Genomic DNA, 22,973 nt, shown 5'->3' on the forward strand with positions numbered 1-22,973 from the left:
TGACACCATTTTTGGGCCACCAACATTTTCTGGACTTTAGGGGGTGTAGGATGCCTGTAAACCCCTTTTTTCCACCTCCAAAGTTATCAACATTTTTGCAAGCCTAAGATGCACTTTAAGGCATTTTTGTGCTGCTAACATTTTCAGAACTTTCAGGGGTGTAGTATGCATTTTTTGTGCCAAAAATATTTTGGGGAATTTCAGAGGTCTAGGATGCAATTTAATGCCCCTTTCAGGCTGCAAATCTGTTTGGGACATGCAGAGCTCTCTGACACTGTTTTTGGCCCACCAACATTTTCTGGACTTTAGGGGGTCTAGGATGCCTGTAAACCCCTTTTTTCGGCCTCCAAAGTTTTCAACATTTTTGCACACCTAAGAAGCATTTGAAGTCCTTTTTTTGAGCTGCCAACATTTTCTGATCTTTCAGGGTTGTAGGATGCATTTTTTGTGCCAAAAATATTTTGGGGAATTTCAGTGGTCTAGGATGCGACTTAATGCCCCTTTCAGGCTGCAAATCTGTTTGGGACATTCAGAGCTCTCTGACACTGTTTTTGGGCCACAAACATTTTCTGGACTTTAGGGGGTCTAGGATGCCTGTAAACCCCTTTTTTGGTCCTTCAAAGTTTTCAACATTTTTGCAGGCCTAAAATGCATTTTAAGGCCTTTTTTGGGCTGCTAACATATTCTGAGCTTCAGGGGTATAGGTTGCATTTTTCATGCCAAAAATATCTTTGGGAATTTCAGTGGTCTAGGATGCGGCTTAATGCCCCTTTCAGGCTGCAAATGTTTTTGGGACATTCAGAGCTCCCTGACACCGATTTTGGCCCACCAACATTTTCTGGACTTTAGGGGGTCTAGGATGCCTGTAAACCCCTTTTTTGGTCCTTCAAAGTTTTCAACATTTTTGCAAACCTAAAATGCATTTTAAGGCCTTTTTTGGGCTGCTAACATATTCTGAGCTTCAGGGGTATAGGTTGCATTTTTCATGCCAAAAATATTTTGGGGAATTTCAGTGGTCTAGGATGCGGCTTAATGCCCCTTTCAGGCTGCAAATGTTTTTGGGACATTCAGAGCTCCCTGACACCGATTTTGGCCCACCACCATTTTCTGGACTTTAGGGGGTTGAGGATGCCTGTAAACCCCTTTTTTGGGCCTCCAAAGTTTTCAACATTTTTGCAGGCCTAAAATGCATTTTAAGGCCTTTTTTGGGCTGCTAACATATTCTGAGCTTTCAGGGGCGTACAATGCATTTTTCGTGCAAAAAATATTTTTGGGAATTTCAGTGGTCTAGGATGCGGGTTAATGCCCCTTTCATGCTGCAAATGTTTTTGGGACATTCAGGGCTCTCTGACACCATTTTTGGGCCACCAACATTTTCTGGACTTTAGGGGGTGTAGGATGCCTGTAAACCCCTTTTTTCCACCTCCAAAGTTATCAACATTTTTGCCAACCTAAAATGCATTTTAAGGCATTTTTGTGCTGCTAACATTTTCAGAACTTTCAGGGGTGTAGTATGCATTTTTTGTGCCAAAAATATTTTGGGGAATTTCAGTGGTCTAGGATGCAACTTAATGCCCCTTTCAGGCTGCAAATCTGTTTGGGACATGCAGAGCTCTCTGACACTGTTTTTGGGCCACCAACATTTTCTGGACTTTAGGGGGTCTAGGATGTCTGTAAACCCCTTTTTTGGGCCTCCAAAGTTTTCAACATTTTTGCAGGCCTAAAATGCATTTTAAGGCCTTTTTTGGGCTGCTAACATATTCTAAGCTTTCAGGGGTGTAGGATGCATTTTTCATGCCAAAAATATTTTGGAGAATTTCATTGGTCTAGGATGCGGCTTAATGCCCCTTTCAGGCTGCAAATGTATTTGGGGCATTCAGAGCTCTCTGACACCGATTTTGGCCCACCAACATTTTCTGGACTTTAGGGGGTCTAGGATGCCTGTAAACCCCTTTTTTGGGCCTCCAAAATTTTCAACATTTTTGCAGGCATAAAATGCATTTTAAGGCCTTTTTTGGGCTGCTAACATATTCTGAGCCTTAGCGGTGTAGGATGCATTTTTCGTGCAAAAAATATTTTTGGGAATTTCAGTGGTCTAGGATGCGGGTTAATGCCCCTTTCATGCTGCAAATGTTTTTGGGACATTCAGGGCTCTCTGACACCATTTTTGGGCCACCAACATTTTCTGGACTTTAGGGGGTGTAGGATGCCTGTAAACCCCTTTTTTCCACCTCCAAAGTTATCAACATTTTTGCAAGCCTAAGATGCACTTTAAGGCATTTTTGTGCTGCTAACATTTTCAGAACTTTCAGGGGTGTAGTATGCATTTTTTGTGCCAAAAATATTTTGGGGAATTTCAGTGGTCTAGGATGCAACTTAATGCCCCTTTCAGGCTGCAAATCTGTTTGGGACATGCAGAGCTCTCTGACACTGTTTTTGGCCCACCAACATTTTCTGGACTTTAGGGGGTCTAGGATGCCTGTAAACCCCTTTTTTCGGCCTCCAACGTTTTCAACATTTTTGCACACCTAAGAAGCATTCGAAGTCCTTTTTTTGAGCTGCCAACATTTTCTGATCTTTCAGGGTTGTAGGATGCAGTTTTTGTGCCAAAAATATTTTGGGGAATTTCAGTGGTCTAGGATGCGACTTAATGCCTCTTTCAGGCTGCAAATCTGTTTGGGACATTCAGAGCTCTCTGACACTGTTTTTGGGCCACAAACATTTTCTGGACTTTAGGGGGTCTAGGATGCCTGTAAACCCCTTTTTTGGTCCTTCAAAGTTTTCAACATTTTTGCAGGCCTAAAATGCATTTTAAGGCCTTTTTTGGGCTGCTAACATATTCTGAGCTTCAGGGGTATAGGTTGCATTTTTCATGCCAAAAATATCTTGGGGAATTTCAGTGGTCTAGGATGCGGCTTAATGCCCCTTTCAGGCTGCAAATGTTTTTGGGACATTCAGAGCTCCCTGACACCGATTTTGGCCCACCAACATTTTCTGGACTTTAGGGGGTCTAGGATGCCTGTAAACCCCTTTTTTGGGCCTCCAAAATTTTCAACATTTTTGCAGGCGTAAAATGCATTTTAAGGCCTTTTTTGGGCTGCTAACATATTCTGAGCCTTAGCGGTGTAGGATGCATTTTTCGTGCAAAAAATATTTTTGGGAATTTCAGTGGTCTAGGATGTGGGTTAATGCCCCTTTCATGCTGCAAATGTTTTTGGGACATTCAGGGCTCTCTGACACCATTTTTGGGCCACCAACATTTTCTGGGCTTTAGGGGGTGTAGGATGCCTGTAAACCCCTTTTTTCCACATCCAAAGTTATCAACATTTTTGCAAGCGTAAGATTCACTTTAAGGCATTTTTGTGCTGCTAACATTTTCAGAACTTTCAGAGGTGTAGTATGCATTTTTTGTGCCAAAAATATTTTGGGGAATTTCAGTGGTCTAGGATGCAACTAAATGTCCCTTTCAGGTTGCAAATTTGTTTGGGACATGCAGAGCTCTCTGACACTGTTTTTGGGCCACCAACATTTTCTGCACTTTAGGGGGTCTAGGATGTCTGTAAACCCCTTTTTTGGGCCTCCAAAGTTTTCAACATTTTTGCAGGCCTAAAATGCATTTTAAGGCCTTTTTTGGGCTGCTAACATATTCTGAGCTTTCAGGGGTGTAGGATGCATTTTTCATGCCAAAAATATTTTGGAGAATTTCATTGGTCTAGGATGCGGCTTAATGCCCCTTTCAGGCTGCAAATGTATTTGGGGCATTCAGAGCTCTCTGACACCGATTTTGGCCCACCAACATTTTCTGGACTTTAGGGGGTCTAGGATGCCTGTAAACCCCTTTTTTGGGCCTCCAAAATTTTCAACATTTTTGCAGGCATAAAATGCATTTTAAGGCCTTTTTTGGGCTGCTAACATATTTTGAGCCTTAGCGGTGTAGGATGCATTTTTCGTGCAAAAAATATTTTTGGGAATTTCAGTGGTCTAGGATGCGGGTTAATGCCCCTTTCATGCTGCAAATGTTTTTGGGACATTCAGGGCTCTCTGACACCATTTTTGGGCCACCAACATTTTCTGGACTTTAGGGGGTGTAGGATGCCTGTAAACCCCTTTTTTCCACCTCCAAAGTTATCAACATTTTTGCAAGCCTAAGAAGCACTTTAAGGCATTTTTGTGCTGCTAACATTTTCAGAACTTTCAGGGGTGTAGTATGCATTTTTTGTGCCAAAAATATTTTGGGGAATTTCAGAGGTCTAGGATGCAACTTAATGCCCCTTTCAGGCTGCAAATCTGTTTGGGACATGCAGAGCTCTCTGACACTGTTTTTGGCCCACCAACATTTTCTGGAGTTTAGGGGGTCTAGGATGCCTGTAAACCCCTTTTTTCGGCCTCCAAAGTTTTCAACATTTTTGCACACCTAAGAAGCATTTGAAGTCCTTTTTTTGAGCTGCCAACATTTTCTGATCTTTCAGGGTTGTAGGATGCATTTTTTGTGCCAAAAATATTTTGGGGAATTTCAGTGGTCTAGGATGCGACTTAATGCCCCTTTCAGGCTGCAAATCTGTTTGGGACATTCAGAGCTCTCTGACACTGTTTTTGGGCCACAAACATTTTCTGGACTTTAGGGGGTCTAGGATGCCTGTAAACCCCTTTTTTGGTCCTTCAAAGTTTTCAACATTTTTGCAGGCCTAAAATGCATTTTAAGGCCTTTTTTGGGCTGCTAACATATTCTGAGCTTCAGGGGTATAGGTTGCATTTTTCATGCCAGAAATATCTTCGGGAATTTCAGTGGTCTAGGATGCGGCTTAATGCCCCTTTCAGGCTGCAAATGTTTTTGGGACATTCAGAGCTCCCTGACACCGATTTTGGCCCACCAACATTTTCTGGACTTTAGGGGGTCTAGGATGCCTGTAAACCCCTTTTTTGGGCCTCCAAAGGTTTCAACATTTTTGCAGGCCTAAAATGCATTTTAAGGCCTTTTTTGGGCTGCTAACATATTCTGAGTTTTAGGGGTGTAGGATGCATTTTTCGTGCAAAAAATATTTTTGGGAATTTCAGTGGTCTAGGATGCGGGTTAATACCCCTTTCAGGCTGCAAATGTTTTTGGGAATTCAGGGCTCTCTGACACCATTTTAGGTCCGCAATCATTTTCTGGACTTCAGGGTGTCTAGGATGCCTGTTACCCCTTTTTTGGGCCTCCAAAGTTTTCAACATTTTTGCAGGCCTAAAATGCATTTTAAGGCCTTTTTTGTGCTGCTAACATATTCTGAGCTTTCAGGGGTGTAGGATGCATTTTTCTTGCCAAAAATATTATTGGGAATTTCAGTGGTCTAGGATGCGGGTTAGTGCCCCTTTCAGGCTGACAATGTTGTTGGGACATACAGAGCTCTCTGACACAGATTTTGGCCCACCAACATTTTCTGGACTTAGAGGGTCTAGGATGCCTCTAAACCCCTTTTTGCCACCTCCAAAGTTTTCTACATTTTTGCAGGCCTAAGATGCACTTTAAGGCATTTTTAGGCTGCTAACATTTTCAGAACTTTCAGGGGTGTAGTATGCATTTTTTGTGCCAAAAATATTTTTGGGAATTTCAGTGGTCTAGGATGCGGGTTAATGCCTGTTTCACTCTGCAAATGTTTTTGGGACATTCAGGGCTCTCTGACACAATTTTTGGGCCACCAACATCTTCTGGACTTTAGGGGGTTTAGGATGCCTGTAAACCCCTTTTTTGGTCCTTCAACGTTTTCAACATTTTTGCAGGCCTAAAATGCATTTTAAGGCATTTTTGGGCTGCTAACATTTTCAGAACTTTCAGGGGTGTAGTATGCATTTTTTGTGCCAAAAATATTTTTGGGAATTTCAGTGGTCTAGGATGCGGGTTAATGCGCCTTTCAGGCTGTAAATGTTTTTGGGACATTCAGGGCTCTCTGACACCATTTTTGGCCCACCAACATTTTCTGGACTTTAGGGGGTCTAGGATGCCTGTAAACCCCTTTTTTGGGCCTCCAAAGTTTTCAACATTTTTGCAGGCCTAAAACGCATTTTAAGGCCTTTTTTGGGCTGCTAACATATTCTGAGCTTTCAGGGGTGTATGTAGGATGCATTTTTCGTGCCAAAAATATTTTTGGGAATTTCAGTGGTCTAGGATGCGACTTAATGCCCCTTTCAGGCTGCAAATCTGTTTGGGACATTCAGAGCTCTCTGACACTGTTTTTGGGCCACAAACATTTTCTGGACTTTAGGAGGTCTAGGATGCCTGTAAACCCCATTTTGGGCCTCCAAAGTTTTCAACATTTTTGCAGGCGTAAAATGCATCTTAAGGCCTTTTTTGGGCTGCTAACATATTCTGAGCTTTCAGGGGTGTAGGATGCATTTTTCCGTGCCAAAAATATTTTTGGGAATTTCAGTGGTCTAGGATGCGGCTTAATGCCCCTTTCAGGCTGCAAATGTTTTTGGGACATTCAGAGCTCTCTGACACCGATTTTGGCCCACCAACATTTTCTGGACTTTAGGGGGTCTAGGATGCCTGTAAACCCCTTTTTTCGGCCTCCAAAGGTTTCAACATTTTTGCAGGCCTAAAATGCATTTTAGGGCATTTTTGGGCAGCTAACATTTTCAGAACTTTCAGGGGTATAGTATGCATTTTTCGTGCAAAAAATATTTTTGGGGAATTTCAGTGGTCTAGGATGCGGGTTAATGCCCCTTTCAGGCTGCAAATGTTTTTGGGACATTCAGGGCTCTCTGACACCATTTTTGGGCCACAACCATTTTCTGGACTTTAGGGGGTCTAGGATGCCTCTAAACTCCTTTTTTCCACCTCCAAAGTTTTCTACATTTTTGCAGGCCTACGATGTACTTTAAGGCATTTTTGGGCTGCTAACATTTTCAGAACTTTCAGGGGTGTAGTATGCATTTTTTGTGCCAAAAATATTTTTGGGAATTTCAGTGGTCTAGGATGCAGGTTAATGCCTGTTTCACTCTGCAAATGTTTTTGGAGCATTCAGAACTCTCTGAAACAGATTTTGGCCCACCAACATTTTCTGGACTTTAGGGGGTCTAGGATGCCTGTAAACCCCTTTTTTGGACCTTCAAAGTTTTCAACATTTTTGTAGGCTTAAGATGCATTTTAAGTCCTTTTTTTGAGATGCCAACATTTTCTGATCTTTACGGGATGTAGGATGCATTTTTTGTGCCAAAAATATTTTGGGGAATTTCTGTGGTCTAGGATGCGGGTTAATGCCCCTTTCAAGCTGCAAATGTTTTTGGGAATTCAGGGCTCTCTGACACCATTTTTGAGCCACAATCATTTTCTGGACTTTAGGGGGTCTAGGATGCCTGTACCCTCTTTTTTGGGCCTCCAAAGTTTTCAACATTTTTGCAGACCTAAAATGCATGTTAAGGTCTTTTTTGGGCTGCTAACATATTCTGAGCTTCAGCGGTATAGGTTGCATTTTTCATGCCAAAAATATTTTGGAGAATTTCAGTGGTCTAGGATGCGGCTTAATGCCCCTTTCAGGCTGCAAATGTTTTTGAGACATTCAGAGCTCTCTGACACCGATTTTGGCCCACCAACATTTTCTGGACTTTAGGGGGTCTAGGATGCCTGTAAACCCCTTTTTTGGTCCTTCAAAGTTTTCAACATTTTTGCAGGCCTAAAATGCATTTTAAGGCCTTTTTTGGGCTGCTAACATATTCTGAGCTTCAGGGGTATAGGTTGCATTTTTCATGCCAAAAATATTTTGGGGAATTTCAGTGGTCTAGGATGCGGCTTAATGCCCCTTTCAGGCTGCAAATGTTTTTGGGACATTCAGAGCTCCCTGACACCGATTTTGGCCCACCACCATTTTCTGGACTTTAGGGGGTTGAGGATGCCTGTAAACCCCTTTTTTGGGCCTCCAAAGTTTTCAACATTTTTGCAGGCCTAAAATGCATTTTAAGGCCTTTTTTGGGCTGCTAACATATTCTGAGCTTTCAGGGGCGTACAATGCATTTTTCGTGCAAAAAATATTTTTGGGAATTTCAGTGGTCTAGGATGCGGGTTAATGCCCCTTTCATGCTGCAAATGTTTTTGGGACATTCAGGGCTCTCTGACACCATTTTCGGGCCACCAACATTTTCTGGACTTTAGGGGGTGTAGGATGCCTGTAAACCCCTTTTTTCCACCTCCAAAGTTATCAACATTTTTGCCAACCTAAAATGCATTTTAAGGCATTTTTGTGCTGCTAACATTTTCAGAACTTTCAGGGGTGTAGTATGCATTTTTTGTGCCAAAAATATTTTGGGGAATTTCAGTGGTCTAGGATGCAACTTAATGCCCCTTTCAGGCTGCAAATCTGTTTGGGACATGCAGAGCTCTCTGACACTGTTTTTGGGCCACCAACATTTTCTGGACTTTAGGGGGTCTAGGATGCCTGTAAACCCCTTTTTTCGGCCTCCAAAGGTTTCAACATTTTTGCAGGCCTAAAATGCATTTTAAGGCCTTTTTTGGGCTGCTAACATATTCTGAGCCTTAGGGGTGTAGGATGCATTTTTCGTGCAAAAAATATTTTTGGGAATTTCAGTGGTCTAGGATGCGGGTTAATACCCCTTTCAGGCTGCAAATGTTTTTGGGAATTCAGGGCTCTCTGACACCATTTTTGAGCCACAATCATTTTCTGGACTTTAGGGGGTCTTGGATGCCTGTACCCTCTTTTTTGGGCCTCCAAAGTTTTCAACATTTTTGCAGACCTAAAATGCATTTCAAGGCCTTTTTGGGCTGCTAACATATTCTGAGCTTCAGGGGTGTAGGTTGCATTTTTCATGCCAAAAATATTTTGGGGAATTTCAGTGGTCTAGGATGCGGGTTAATGCCCCTTTCAGGCTGCAAATGTTTTTGGGACATTCAGGCCTCTCTGACACCATTTTTGGGCCAACAACATTTTCTGGACTTTAGGGGGTCTAGGATGCCTGTAAACCCCTTATTTGGTCCTTCAAAGTTTTCAACATTTTTGCAGGCCTAAAATGCATTTTAAGGCATTTTTGGGCTGCTAACATTTTCAGACCTTTCAGGGGTGTAGTATGCATTTTTTGTGCCAAAAATATTTTTGGAATTTCAGTGGTCTAGGATGCGGGTTAATGCCCCTTTCAGGCTGTAAATGTTTTTGGGACATTCAGGGCTCTCTGACACCATTTTTGGGCCACCAACATTTTCTGGACTTTAGGGGGTCTAGGATGCCTGTAAAACCTTTTTTGGTCCTTCAAAGTTTTCAACATTTTTGCAGGCCTAAAATGCATTTTAAGGCCTTTTTTAGGCCGCTAACATATTCTGAGCTTCAGGGGTATAGGTTGCATTTTTCATGCCAAAAATATTTTGGGGAATTTCAGTGGTCTGGGATGTGGGTTAGTGCCACTCTAAGGCTGCAAATGTTTCTGGGACATTCAGAGCTCTCTGACACCGATTTTGGCCCACCAACATTTTCTGGACTTTAGGGGTTCTAGGATGCCTGTAAACCCCTTTTTTCGGCCTCCAAAGTTTTCAACATTTGTGCAGGCCTAAGAAGCATTTTAAGTCCTTTTTTTGAGCTGCCAACATTTTCTGATCTTTCAGGGTTGTAGGATGCATTTTTCGTGCAGAAAATATTTTTGGTAATTTCAGTGATCTAGGATGCGGGTTAATGCCCCTTTCAGTCTGCAAATGTTTTTGGGACATTCAGGGCTCTCTGACACCATTTTGGGCCACCAACATTTTCTGGACTTTAGGGGGTCTAGGATGCCTGTAAACCCCTTTTTTGGTCCTTCAAAGTTTTCAACATTTTTGCAGGCTTAAGATACACTTTAAGGCATTTGTGGGCTGCTAACATTTTCAGAACTTTCAGGGGTGTAGTATGCATTTTTTGTGTCAAAATTATTTTGAGGAATTTCAGTGGTCTAGGATGCGACTTAATGCACCTTTCAGGCTGCAAATCTGTTTGGGACATTCAGAGCTCTCTGACACTGTTTTTGGGCCACCAACATTTTCTGGAATTTAGGGGGTCTAGGATGCCTGTAAACCCCTTTTTTCGGCCTCCACAGTTTTCAACATTTGTGCAGGCCTAAGAAGCATTTTAAGTCCTTTTTTTGAGCTGCCAAGATTTTCTGATCTTTCAGGGTTGTAGGATGCATTTTTCATGCAAAAAATATTTTTGGGCATTTCAGTGATCTAGGATGCGGGTTAATGGCCCATTCAGGCAGCAAATGGTTTTGGGACATTCAGGGCTCTCTGACACCATTTTTGGGCCAACAACATTTTCTGGACTTTAGGGGGTCTAGGATGCCTGTAAACCCCTTTTTTGGGCCTCCAAAGTTTTCAACATTTTTGCACGCCTAAAATGCATTTTAAGGCCTTTTTTGGGCTGCTAACATATTCTGAGCTTTCAGGGGTGTAGGATGCATTTTTCGTGCAAAAAATATTTTTGGGAATTTCAGTGGTCTAGGATGCGGGTTAATACCCCTTTCAGGCTGCAAATGTTTTTGAAACATTCAGGGCTCTCTGACACCATTTTTGGGCCACCAACATTTTCTGGAGTTTAGGGGGTCTAGGATGCCTGTAAACCCCTTTTTTGGTCCTTCAAAGTTTTCAACATTTTTGCAGGCCTAAAATGCATTTTAAGGCATTTTTGTGCTGCTAACATTTTCAGAACTTTCAGGGGTGTAGTATGCATTTTTTGTGCCAAAAATATTTTGGGGAATTTCAGTGGTCTAGGATGCAACTTAATGCCCCTTTCAGGCTGCAAATCTGTTTGGGACATGCAGAGCTCTCTGACACTGTTTTTGGGCCACCAACATTTTCTGGACTTTAGGGGGTCTAGGATGCCTGTAAACCCCTTTTTTCGGCCTCCAAAGGTTTCAACATTTTTGCAGGCCTAAAATGCATTTTAAGGCCTTTTTTGGGCTGCTAACATATTCTGAGCCTTAGGGGTGTAGGATGCATTTTTCGTGCAAAAAATATTTTTGGGAATTTCAGTGGTCTAGGATGCGGGTTAATACCCCTTTCAGGCTGCAAATGTTTTTGGGAATTCAGGGCTCTCTGACACCATTTTTGAGCCACAATCATTTTCTGGACTTTAGGGGGTCTTGGATGCCTGTACCCTCTTTTTTGGGCCTCCAAAGTTTTCAACATTTTTGCAGACCTAAAATGCATTTCAAGGCCTTTTTGGGCTGCTAACATATTCTGAGCTTCAGGGGTGTAGGTTGCATTTTTCATGCCAAAAATATTTTGGGGAATTTCAGTGGTCTAGGATGCGGATTAATGCCCCTTTCAGGCTGCAAATGTTTTTGGGACATTCAGGCCTCTCTGACACCATTTTTGGGCCAACAACATTTTCTGGACTTTAGGGGGTCTAGGATGCCTGTAAACCCCTTATTTGGTCCTTCAAAGTTTTCAACATTTTTGCAGGCCTAAAATGCATTTTAAGGCATTTTTGGGCTGCTAACATTTTCAGACCTTTCAGGGGTGTAGTATGCATTTTTTGTGCCAAAAATATTTTTGGAATTTCAGTGTTCTAGGATGCGGGTTAATGCCCCTTTCAGGCTGTAAATGTTTTTGGGACATTCAGGGCTCTCTGACACCATTTTTGGGCCACCAACATTTTCTGGACTTTAGGGGGTCTAGGATGCCTGTAAAACCTTTTTTGGTCCTTCAAAGTTTTCAACATTTTTGCAGGCCTAAAATGCATTTTAAGGCCTTTTTTAGGCCGCTAACATATTCTGAGCTTCAGGGGTATAGGTTGCATTTTTCATGCCAAAAATATTTTGGGGAATTTCAGTGGTCTAGGATGCGGCTTAATGCCCCTTTCAGGCTGCAAATGTTTTTGGGACATTCAGAGCTCTCTGACACCGATTTTGGCCCACCAACATTTTCTGGACTTTAGGGGTTCTAGGATGCCTGTAAACCCCTTTTTTCGGCCTCCAAAGTTTTCAACATTTGTGCAGGCCTAAGAAGCATTTTAAGTCCTTTTTTTGAGCTGCCAACATTTTCTGATCTTTCAGGGTTGTAGGATGCATTTTTCGTGCAGAAAATATTTTTGGTAATTTCAGTGATCTAGGATGCGGGTTAATGCCCCTTTCAGTCTGCAAATGTTTTTGGGACATTCAGGGCTCTCTGACACCATTTTGGGCCACCAACATTTTCTGGACTTTAGGGGGTCTAGGATGCCTGTAAACCCCTTTTTTGGTCCTTCAAAGTTTTCAACATTTTTGCAGGCTTAAGATACACTTTAAGGCATTTGTGGGCTGCTAACATTTTCAGAACTTTCAGGGGTGTAGTATGCATTTTTTGTGTCAAAATTATTTTGAGGAATTTCAGTGGTCTAGGATGCGACTTAATGCACCTTTCAGGCTGCAAATCTGTTTGGGACATTCAGAGCTCTCTGACACTGTTTTTGGGCCACCAACATTTTCTGGAATTTAGGGGGTCTAGGATGCCTGTAAACCCCTTTTTTCGGCCTCCACAGTTTTCAACATTTGTGCAGGCCTAAGAAGCATTTTAAGTCCTTTTTTTGAGCTGCCAAGATTTTCTGATCTTTCAGGGTTGTAGGATGCATTTTTCATGCAAAAAATATTTTTGGGCATTTCAGTGATCTAGGATGCGGGTTAATGGCCCATTCAGGCAGCAAATGGTTTTGGGACATTCAGGGCTCTCTGACACCATTTTTGGGCCAACAACATTTTCTGGACTTTAGGGGGTCTAGGATGCCTGTAAACCCCTTTTTTGGGCCTCCAAAGTTTTCAACATTTTTGCACGCCTAAAATGCATTTTAAGGCCTTTTTTGGGCTGCTAACATATTCTGAGCTTTCAGGGGTGTAGGATGCATTTTTCGTGCAAAAAATATTTTTGGGAATTTCAGTGGTCTAGGATGCGGGTTAATACCCCTTTCAGGCTGCAAATGTTTTTGAAACATTCAGGGCTCTCTGACACCATTTTTGGGCCACCAACATTTTCTGGAGTTTAGGGGGTCTAGGATGCCTGTAAACCCCTTTTTTGGTCCTTCAAAGTTTTCAACATTTTTGCAGGCCTAAAATGCATTTTAAGGCCTTTTTTGTGCTGCTAACATATTCTGAGCTTTCAGGGGTGTAGGATGCATTTTCCTTGCCAAAAATATTATTGGGAATTTCAGTGGTCTAGGATGCGGGTTAATGCCCCTTTCAGGCTGACAATGTTGTTGGGACATTCAGAGCTCTCTGACACAGATTTTGGCCCACCAACATTTTCTGGACTTATGGGGTCTAGGATGCCTCTAAACCCCTTTTTGCCACCTCCAAAGTTTTCTACATTTTTGCAGGCCTAAAATGCACTTTAAGGCATTTTTGGGCTGCTAACATTTTCAGAACTTTCAGGGGTGTAGTATGCATTTTTTGTGCCAAAAATTTTTTGGGGAATTTCAGTGGTCTAGGATGCGGGTTAATGCCTGTTTCACTCTGCAAAGTTTTTGGGACATTCAGGGCTCTCTGACACAATTTATGGGCCACCAACATCTTCTGGACTTTAGGGGGTTTAGGATGCCTGTAAACCACTTTTTTGGTCCTTCAACGTTTTCAACATTTTTGCAGGCCTAAAATGCATTTTAAGGCATTTTTGGGCTGCTAACATTTTCAGAACTTTCAGGGGTGTAGGATGCATTTTTTGTGCCAAAAATATTTTTGGGAATTTCAGTGGTCTAGGATGCGGGTTAATGCCCCTTTCAGGCTGTAAATGTTTTTGGGACATTCAGGGCTCTCTGACACCATTTTAGGGCCACCAACATTTTCTGGACTTTAGGGGGTCTAGGATGCCTGTAAACCCCTTTTTTGGGCCTCCAAAGTTTTCAACTATTTTGCAGGCCTAAAATGCATTTTAAGGCCTTTTTTGGGCTGCTAACATATTCTGAGCTTTCGGGGGTGTAGGATGCATTTTTCGTGCCAAAAATATTTTTGGGAATTTCAGTGGTCTAGGATGCGGGTTAATGCCAGTTTCGCTCTGCAAATGTTTTTGGGACATTCAGGGCTCTCTGACACCATTTTTGGGCCACCAACATTTTCTGGACTTTAGGGGGTCTAGGATGCCTGTAAACCCCTTTTTTGGTCCTTCAAAGTTTTCAACATTTTTGCAGGCCTAAAATGCATTTTAAGGCATTTTTGGGCTGCTAACATTTTGAGAACTTTCAGGGGTGAAGTATGCATTTTTTGTGCCAAAAATATTTTTGGGAATTTCAGTGGTCTAGGATACGGGTTAATGCCCCTTTCAGGCTGCACATGTTTTTGGGACATTCAGGGCTCTCTGACACCATTTTTGGGCCACAACCATTTTCTGGACTTTAGGGGGTCTAGGATGCCTGTAAACCCCTTTTTTGGTCCTTCAAAGTTTTCAACATTTTTGCAGGCCTAAAATGCATTTTAAGGCATTTTTGGGCTGCTAACATTTTGAGAACTTTCAGGGGTGTAGTATGCATTTTCTGTGCCAAAAATATTTTGGGGAATTTCAGTGGTCTAGGATGCGGGTTAATGCCCTTTTCATTCTGCAAATGTTTTTGGGGCATTCAGAGCTCTCTGACACAGATTTTGGGCCACCAACATTTTCTGGACTTTAGGGGGTCTAGGATGCCTGTAAACCCCTTTTTTGGACCTTCAAAGTTTTCAACATTTGTGCAGGCCTAAGAAGCATTTTAAGACCTTTTTTTGAGCTGCCAACATTTTCTGATCTTTCAGGGTTGTAGGATGCATTTTTTGTGCCAAAAATATTTTGGGGAATTTCGTTGGTCTAGGATGCGACTTAATGCCCCTTTCAGGCTGCAAATCTGTTTGGGACATTCAGAGCTCTCTGACACTGTTTTTGGGCCACCAACATTTTCTGGACTTTAGGGGGTCTAGGATGCCTGTAAACCCCTTTTTTGGGCCTCCAAAGTTTTCAACATTTTTACAGGCGTGAAATGCATTTTAAGGACTTTTTTGGGCTGCTAACATATTCTGAGCCTTAGGGGTGTAGGATGCATTTTTCGTGCAAAAATATTTTTGGGAATTTCAGTGGTCTAGGATGCGGGTTAATACCCCTTTCAGGCTGCAAATGTTTTTGGGAATTCAGGGCTCTCTGACACCATTTTAGGTCCGCAATCATTTTCTGGACTTCAGGGGATCTAGGATGCCTGTTACCCCTTTTTTGGGCCTCCAAAGTTTTCAACATTTTTGCAGGCCTAAAATGCATTTTAAGGCCTTTTTTGGGTTGCTAACATATTTTGAGCTTCAGGTGTATAGGTTGCATGTTTCATGCCAAAAATATTTAGGGGAATTTCAGTGGTTAGAATGCGGCTTAATGCCCCTTTCAGGCTGCAAATGTTTTTGAAACATTCAGGGCTCTCTGACACCATTTTTGGGCCACCAACATTTTCTGGAGTTTAGGGGGTCTAGGATGCCTGTAAAACCCTTTTTTGTTCCTTCAAAGTTTTCAACATTTTTGCAGGCCTAAAATGCATTTTAAGGCCTTTTTTGTGCTGCTAACATATTCTGAGCTTTCAGGGGTGTAGGATGCATTTTTCTTGCCAAAAATATTATTGGGAATTTCAGTGGTCTATGATACGGGTTAATGCCCCTTTGAGGCTGCAAATGTTTTTGGGACATTCAGAGCTATCTGACACAGATTTTGGCCCACCAACATTTTCTGGACTTTAGGGGTCTAGGATGTCTGTAAACCCCTTTTTTGGGCCTCCAAAGTTTTCAACTATTTTGCAGGCCTAAAATGCATTTTAAGGGTTTTTTTGGGCTGCTAACATATTCTGAGCTTCAGGGGTGTAGGATGCATTTTTCATGCCAAAAATATTTTTGGGAATTTCAGTGACCTAGGATACGGGTTAATGCCCCTTTCAGGCTGCAAATGTTTTTGGGACATTCAGGGCTCTCTGACACCATTTTTGGGCCACAAACATTTTCTGGACTTTAGGGGGTCTAGGATGCCTCTAAACCCCTTTTTTCCACCTCCAAAGTTTTCTACATTTTTGCAGGCCTAAGATGCACTTTAAGGCATTTTTTGGGCTGCTAACATTTTCAGAACTTTCAGGGGTGCAGTATGCATTTTCTGTGCCAAAAATATTTTTGGGAATTTCAGTGGTTTAGGATGCGGGTTAATGCCCTTTTTATTCTGCAAATGTTTTTGGGGCATTCAGAGCTCTCTGACACAGATTTTGGCCCACCAACATTTTCTGGACTTTAGGGGGTCTAGGATGCCTGTAAACCCCTTTTTTGGACCTTCAAAGTTTTCCACATTTGTGTAGGCATAAGATGCATTTTAAGTCCTTTTTTTTGAGATGCCAACATTTTCTGATCTTTCAGGGTTGTAGGATGCATTTTTTGTGCCAAAAATATTTTTGGGAATTTCAGTTTTCTGGGATGTGGGTTAGTGCCACTTTCAAGCTGCAAATGTTTTTGGGACATTCAGAGCTCTCTGACACCGAGTTTGGCCCACCAACATTTTCTGGACTTTAGGGGGTCTCGGATGCCTGTAAACCCCTTTTTTGGTCCTTCAAAGTTTTCAACATTTTTGCAGGCCTAAAATGCATTGTAAGGCCCTTTTTGGGCTGCTAACATATTCTGAGCATTCAGGGGTGTAGGATGCATTTTTCGTGCCAAAAATATTTTTGGGAATTTCAGTGGTCTAGGATGCGGGTTAATGCCCCTTTCAGGCTGCAAATGTTTTTGGGACATTCAGGGCTCTCTGACACAATTTTTGGGCCACCAACATCTTCTGGACTTTAGGGGGTCTAGGATGCCTGTAAACCCCCTTGTTGGTCCTTCAAAGTTGTCAACATTTTTGCTGGCCTAAAATGCATTTTAAGGCATTTTTGGGCTGCTAACATTTTGAGAACTTTCAGGGGTGAAGTATGCATTTTTTGTGCCAAAAATATTTTTGGGAATTTCAGTGGTCTAGGATGCGGGTTAATGCCCCTTTCAGGCTGCAAATGTTTTTGGGACATTCAGGGCTCTCTGACACCATTTTTGGCCCACCAACATTTTCTGGACTTAAGGGGGTCTAGGATGCCGGTAAACCCCTTTTTTGGCCCTTCAAAGTTTTCAACATTTTTGCAGGCCTAAAATGCATTTTAAGGCCTTTTTTGGGCTGCTAACATATTCTGAGCTTCAGGGGTGTAGGATGCATTTTTCGTGCCAAAAATATTTTTGGGATTTTCAGTGACCTAGAATGCGGGTTAATGCCCCTTTGAGGCTACAAATGTTTTTGGGACATTCAGAGCTCTCTGACACAGATTTTGGCCCACCAACATTTTCTGGACTTTAGGGGGTCTAGGATGCCTCTAAACCCCTTTTTTCCATCTCCAAAGTTATCCACATTTTTGCAGGCCTAAGATGCATTTTAGGGCATTTTTGGGCAGCTAACATTTTCAGAACTTTCAGGGGTGTAGTATGCATTTTTTGTGCCAAAAATATTTTTGGGAATTTCAGTGTTCTAGGATGCTGGTTAATGCCCCTTTCAGGCTGCAAATGTTTTTGGGACATTCAGGGCTCTCTGACACCATTTTTGGGCCACAACCTTTTTCTGGACTTTAGGGGGTCTAGGATGCCTCTAAACCCCTTTTTTCCACCTCCAAAGTTTTCTACATTTTTGCAGGCCTAAGATGCACTTTAAGGCATTTTTTGGGCTGCTAACATTTTCAGAACTTTCAGGGGTGTAGTATGCATTTTTTGTGCCAAAAATATTTTTGGGAATTTCAGTGGTCTAGGATGCGGGTTAATGCCCCTTTCAGGCTGTAAATATTTTTGGGACATTCAGGGCTCTCTGACACCATTTTTGGGCCACCAACATTTTCTGGACTTATGGGGTCTAGGATGCCTCTAAACCCCTTTTTGCCACCTCCAAAGTTTTCTACATTTTTGCAGGCCTAAAATGCACTTTAAGGCATTTTTGGGCTGCTAACATTTTCAGAACTTTCAGGGGTGTAGTATGCATTTTTTGTGCCAAAAATTTTTTGGGGAATTTCAGTGGTCTAGGATGCGGGTTAATGCCTGTTTCACTCTGCAAAGTTTTTGGGACATTCAGGGCTCTCTGACACAATTTATGGGCCACCAACATCTTCTGGACTTTAGGGGGCTTAGGATGCCTGTAAACCACTTTTTTGGTCCTTCAACGTTTTCAACATTTTTGCAGGCCTAAAATGCATTTTAAGGCCTTTTTAAGGCTGCTAACATATTCTGAGCTTCAGGGGTGTAGGATGCATTTTTCGTGCCAAAAATATTTTTGGGAATTTCAGTGGTCTAGGATGCGGGTTAATGCCCCTTTCAGGCTTCAAATGTTTTTGGGACATTCAGGGCTCTCTGACACCATTTTTGGGCCACCAACATTTTCTGGACTTTAGGGGGTCTAGGATGCCTCTAAACCCCTTTTTTCCATCTCCAAAGTTTTCAACATTTTTGCAGGCCTAAAATGCATTTTAGGGCATTTTTGGGCAGCTAACATTTTCAGAACTTTCAGGGGTGTAGTATGCATTTTTTGTGCCAAAAATATTTTTGGGAATTTCAGTGGTCTAGGATGCGGGTTAATGCCCGTTTCACTCTGCAAATGTATTTGGGGCATTCAGAGCTCTCTGACACAGATTTTGGGCCACCAACATTTTCCAGACTTTAGGGGGTCTAGGATGCCTGTAAACCCCTTTTTTGGACCTTCAAAGTTTTCAACATTTGTGCAGGCCTAAGAAGCATTTTAAGACCTTTTTTTGAGCCGCAACATTTTCTGATCTTTCAGGGTTGTAGGATGCATTTTTTGTGCCAAAAATATTTTGGGGAATTTCAGTGGGCTAGGATGCGACTTAATGCCCCTTTCAGGCTGCAAATCTGTTTGGGACATTCAGAGCTCTCTGACACTGTTTTTGGGCCACCAACATTTTCTGGACTTTAGGGGGTCTAGGATGCCTGTAAACCCCTTTTTTGGGCCTCCAAAGTTTTCAACATTTTTACAGGCGTGAAATGCATTTTAAGGACTTTTTTGGGCTGCTAACATATTCTGAGCCTTAGGGGTGTAGGATGCATTTTTCGTGCAACAAATATTTTTGGGAATTTCAGTGGTCTAGGATGCGAGTTAATGCCCCTTTCAGGCTGCAAATGTTTTTGGGAATTCAGGGCTCTCTGACACCATTTTAGGTCCACAATCATTGTCTGGACTTCAGGGGGTCTAGGATGCCTGTTACCCCTTTTTTGGGCCTCCAAAGTTTTCAACATTTTTGCAGGCCTAAAATGCATTTTAAGGCCTTTTTTGGGTTGCTAACATATTCTGAGCTTCAGGTGTATAGGTTGCATGTTTCATGCCAAAAATATTTTGGGGAATTTCAGTGGTTAGGATGCGGCTTAATGCCCCTTTCAGGCTGCAAATGTTTTTGAAACATTCAGGGCTCTCTGACACCATTTTTGGGCCACCAACATTTTCTGGAGTTTAGGGGGTCTAGGATGCCTGTAAACCCCTTTTTTGTTCCTTCAAAGTTTTCAACATTTTTGCAGGCCTAAAATGCATTTTAAGGTCTTTTTTGTGCTGCTAACATATTCTGAGCTTTCAGGGGTGTAGGATGCATTTTTCTTGCCAAAAATATCTTTGGGAATTTCAGTGGTCTAGGATGCGGCTTAATGCCCCTTTCAGGCTGCAAATGTTTTTGGGACATTCAGAGCTCCCTGACACCGATTTTGGCCCACCAACATTTTCTGGACTTTAGGGGGTCTAGGATGCCTGTAAACCCCTTTTTTGGTCCTTCAAAGTTTTCAACATTTTTGCAAACCTAAAATGCATTTTAAGGCCTTTTTTGGGCTGCTAACATATTCTGAGCTTCAGGGGTATAGGTTGCATTTTTCATGCCAAAAATATTTTGGGGAATTTCAGTGGTCTAGGATGCGGCTTAATGCCCCTTTCAGGCTGCAAATGTTTTTGGGACATTCAGAGCTCCCTGACACCGATTTTGGCCCACCAACATTTTCTGGACTTTAGGGGGTCTAGGATGCCTGTAAACCCCTTTTTTGGTCCTTCAAAGTTTTCAACATTTTTGCAAACCTAAAATGCATTTTAAGGCCTTTTTTGGGCTGCTAACATATTCTGAGCTTCAGGGGTATAGGTTGCATTTTTCATGCCAAAAATATTTTGGGGAATTTCAGTGGTCTAGGATGCGGCTTAATGCCCCTTTCAGGCTGCAAATGTTTTTGGGACATTCAGAGCTCCCTGACACCGATTTTGGCCCACCACCATTTTCTGGACTTTAGGGGGTTGAGGATGCCTGTAAACCCCTTTTTTGGGCCTCCAAAGTTTTCAACATTTTTGCAGGCCTAAAATGCATTTTAAGGCCTTTTTTGGGCTGCTAACATATTCTGAGCTTTCAGGGGCGTACAATGCATTTTTCGTGCAAAAAATATTTTTGGGAATTTCAGTGGTCTAGGATGCGGGTTAATGCCCCTTTCATGCTGCAAATGTTTTTGGGACATTCAGGGCTCTCTGACACCATTTTTGGGCCACCAACATTTTCTGGACTTTAGGGGGTGTAGGATGCCTGTAAACCCCTTTTTTCCACCTCCAAAGTTATCAACATTTTTGCCAACCTAAAATGCATTTTAAGGCATTTTTGTGCTGCTAACATTTTCAGAACTTTCAGGGGTGTAGTATGCATTTTTTGTGCCAAAAATATTTTGGGGAATTTCAGTGGTCTAGGATGCAACTTAATGCCCCTTTCAGGCTGCAAATCTGTTTGGGACATGCAGAGCTCTCTGACACTGTTTTTGGGCCACCAACATTTTCTGGACTTTAGGGGGTCTAGGATGTCTGTAAACCCCTTTTTTGGGCCTCCAAAGTTTTCAACATTTTTGCAGGCCTAAAATGCATTTTAAGGCCTTTTTTGGGCTGCTAACATATTCTAAGCTTTCAGGGGTGTAGGATGCATTTTTCATGCCAAAAATATTTTGGAGAATTTCATTGGTCTAGGATGCGGCTTAATGCCCCTTTCAGGCTGCAAATGTATTTGGGGCATTCAGAGCTCTCTGACACCGATTTTGGCCCACCAACATTTTCTGGACTTTAGGGGGTCTAGGATGCCTGTAAACCCCTTTTTTGGGCCTCCAAAATTTTCAACATTTTTGCAGGCATAAAATGCATTTTAAGGCCTTTTTTGGGCTGCTAACATATTCTGAGCCTTAGTGGTGTAGGATGCATTTTTCGTGCAAAAAATATTTTGGGGAATTTCAGTGGTCTAGGATGCGGGTTAATGCCCCTTTCATGCTGCAAATGTTTTTGGGACATTCAGGGCTCTCTGACACCATTTTTGGGCCACCAACATTTTCTGGACTTTAGGGGGTGTAGGATGCCTGTAAACCCCTTTTTTCCACCTCCAAAGTTATCAACATTTTTGCAAGCCTAAGATGCACTTTAAGGCATTTTTGGGCAGCTAACATTTTCAGAACTTTCAGGGGTGTAGTATGCATTTTTTGTGCCAAAAATATTTTTGGGAATTTCAGTGGTCTAGGATGCGGGTTAATGCCCGTTTCACTCTGCAAATGTATTTGGGGCATTCAGAGCTCTCTGACACAGATTTTGGGCCACCAACATTTTCCAGACTTTAGGGGGTCTAGGATGCCTGTAAACCCCTTTTTTGGACCTTCAAAGTTTTCAACATTTGTGCAGGCCTAAGAAGCATTTTAAGACCTTTTTTTGAGCCGCAACATTTTCTGATCTTTCAGGGTTGTAGGATGCATTTTTTGTGCCAAAAATATTTTGGGGAATTTCAGTGGGCTAGGATGCGACTTAATGCCCCTTTCAGGCTGCAAATCTGTTTGGGACATTCAGAGCTCTCTGACACTGTTTTTGGGCCACCAACATTTTCTGGACTTTAGGGGGTCTAGGATGCCTGTAAACCCCTTTTTTGGGCCTCCAAAGTTTTCAACATTTTTACAGGCGTGAAATGCATTTTAAGGACTTTTTTGGGCTGCTAACATATTCTGAGCCTTAGGGGTGTAGGATGCATTTTTCGTGCAACAAATATTTTTGGGAATTTCAGTGGTCTAGGATGCGAGTTAATGCCCCTTTCAGGCTGCAAATGTTTTTGGGAATTCAGGGCTCTCTGACACCATTTTAGGTCCACAATCATTGTCTGGACTTCAGGGGGTCTAGGATGCCTGTTACCCCTTTTTTGGGCCTCCAAAGTTTTCAACATTTTTGCAGGCCTAAAATGCATTTTAAGGCCTTTTTTGGGTTGCTAACATATTCTGAGCTTCAGGTGTATAGGTTGCATGTTTCATGCCAAAAATATTTTGGGGAATTTCAGTGGTTAGGATGCGGCTTAATGCCCCTTTCAGGCTGCAAATGTTTTTGAAACATTCAGGGCTCTCTGACACCATTTTTGGGCCACCAACATTTTCTGGAGTTTAGGGGGTCTAGGATGCCTGTAAACCCCTTTTTTGTTCCTTCAAAGTTTTCAACATTTTTGCAGGCCTAAAATGCATTTTAAGGTCTTTTTTGTGCTGCTAACATATTCTGAGCTTTCAGGGGTGTAGGATGCATTTTTCTTGCCAAAAATATCTTTGGGAATTTCAGTGGTCTAGGATGCGGCTTAATGCCCCTTTCAGGCTGCAAATGTTTTTGGGACATTCAGAGCTCCCTGACACCGATTTTGGCCCACCAACATTTTCTGGACTTTAGGGGGTCTAGGATGCCTGTAAACCCCTTTTTTGGTCCTTCAAAGTTTTCAACATTTTTGCAAACCTAAAATGCATTTTAAGGCCTTTTTTGGGCTGCTAACATATTCTGAGCTTCAGGGGTATAGGTTGCATTTTTCATGCCAAAAATATTTTGGGGAATTTCAGTGGTCTAGGATGCGGCTTAATGCCCCTTTCAGGCTGCAAATGTTTTTGGGACATTCAGAGCTCCCTGACACCGATTTTGGCCCACCAACATTTTCTGGACTTTAGGGGGTCTAGGATGCCTGTAAACCCCTTTTTTGGTCCTTCAAAGTTTTCAACAT

Source organism: Ambystoma mexicanum, chromosome 7p (genome assembly GCF_040938575.1).
Source record: "Ambystoma mexicanum isolate Mex_15411 chromosome 7p, UKY_AmexF1_1, whole genome shotgun sequence".
Taxonomy (NCBI): domain Eukaryota; kingdom Metazoa; phylum Chordata; class Amphibia; order Caudata; family Ambystomatidae; genus Ambystoma; species Ambystoma mexicanum.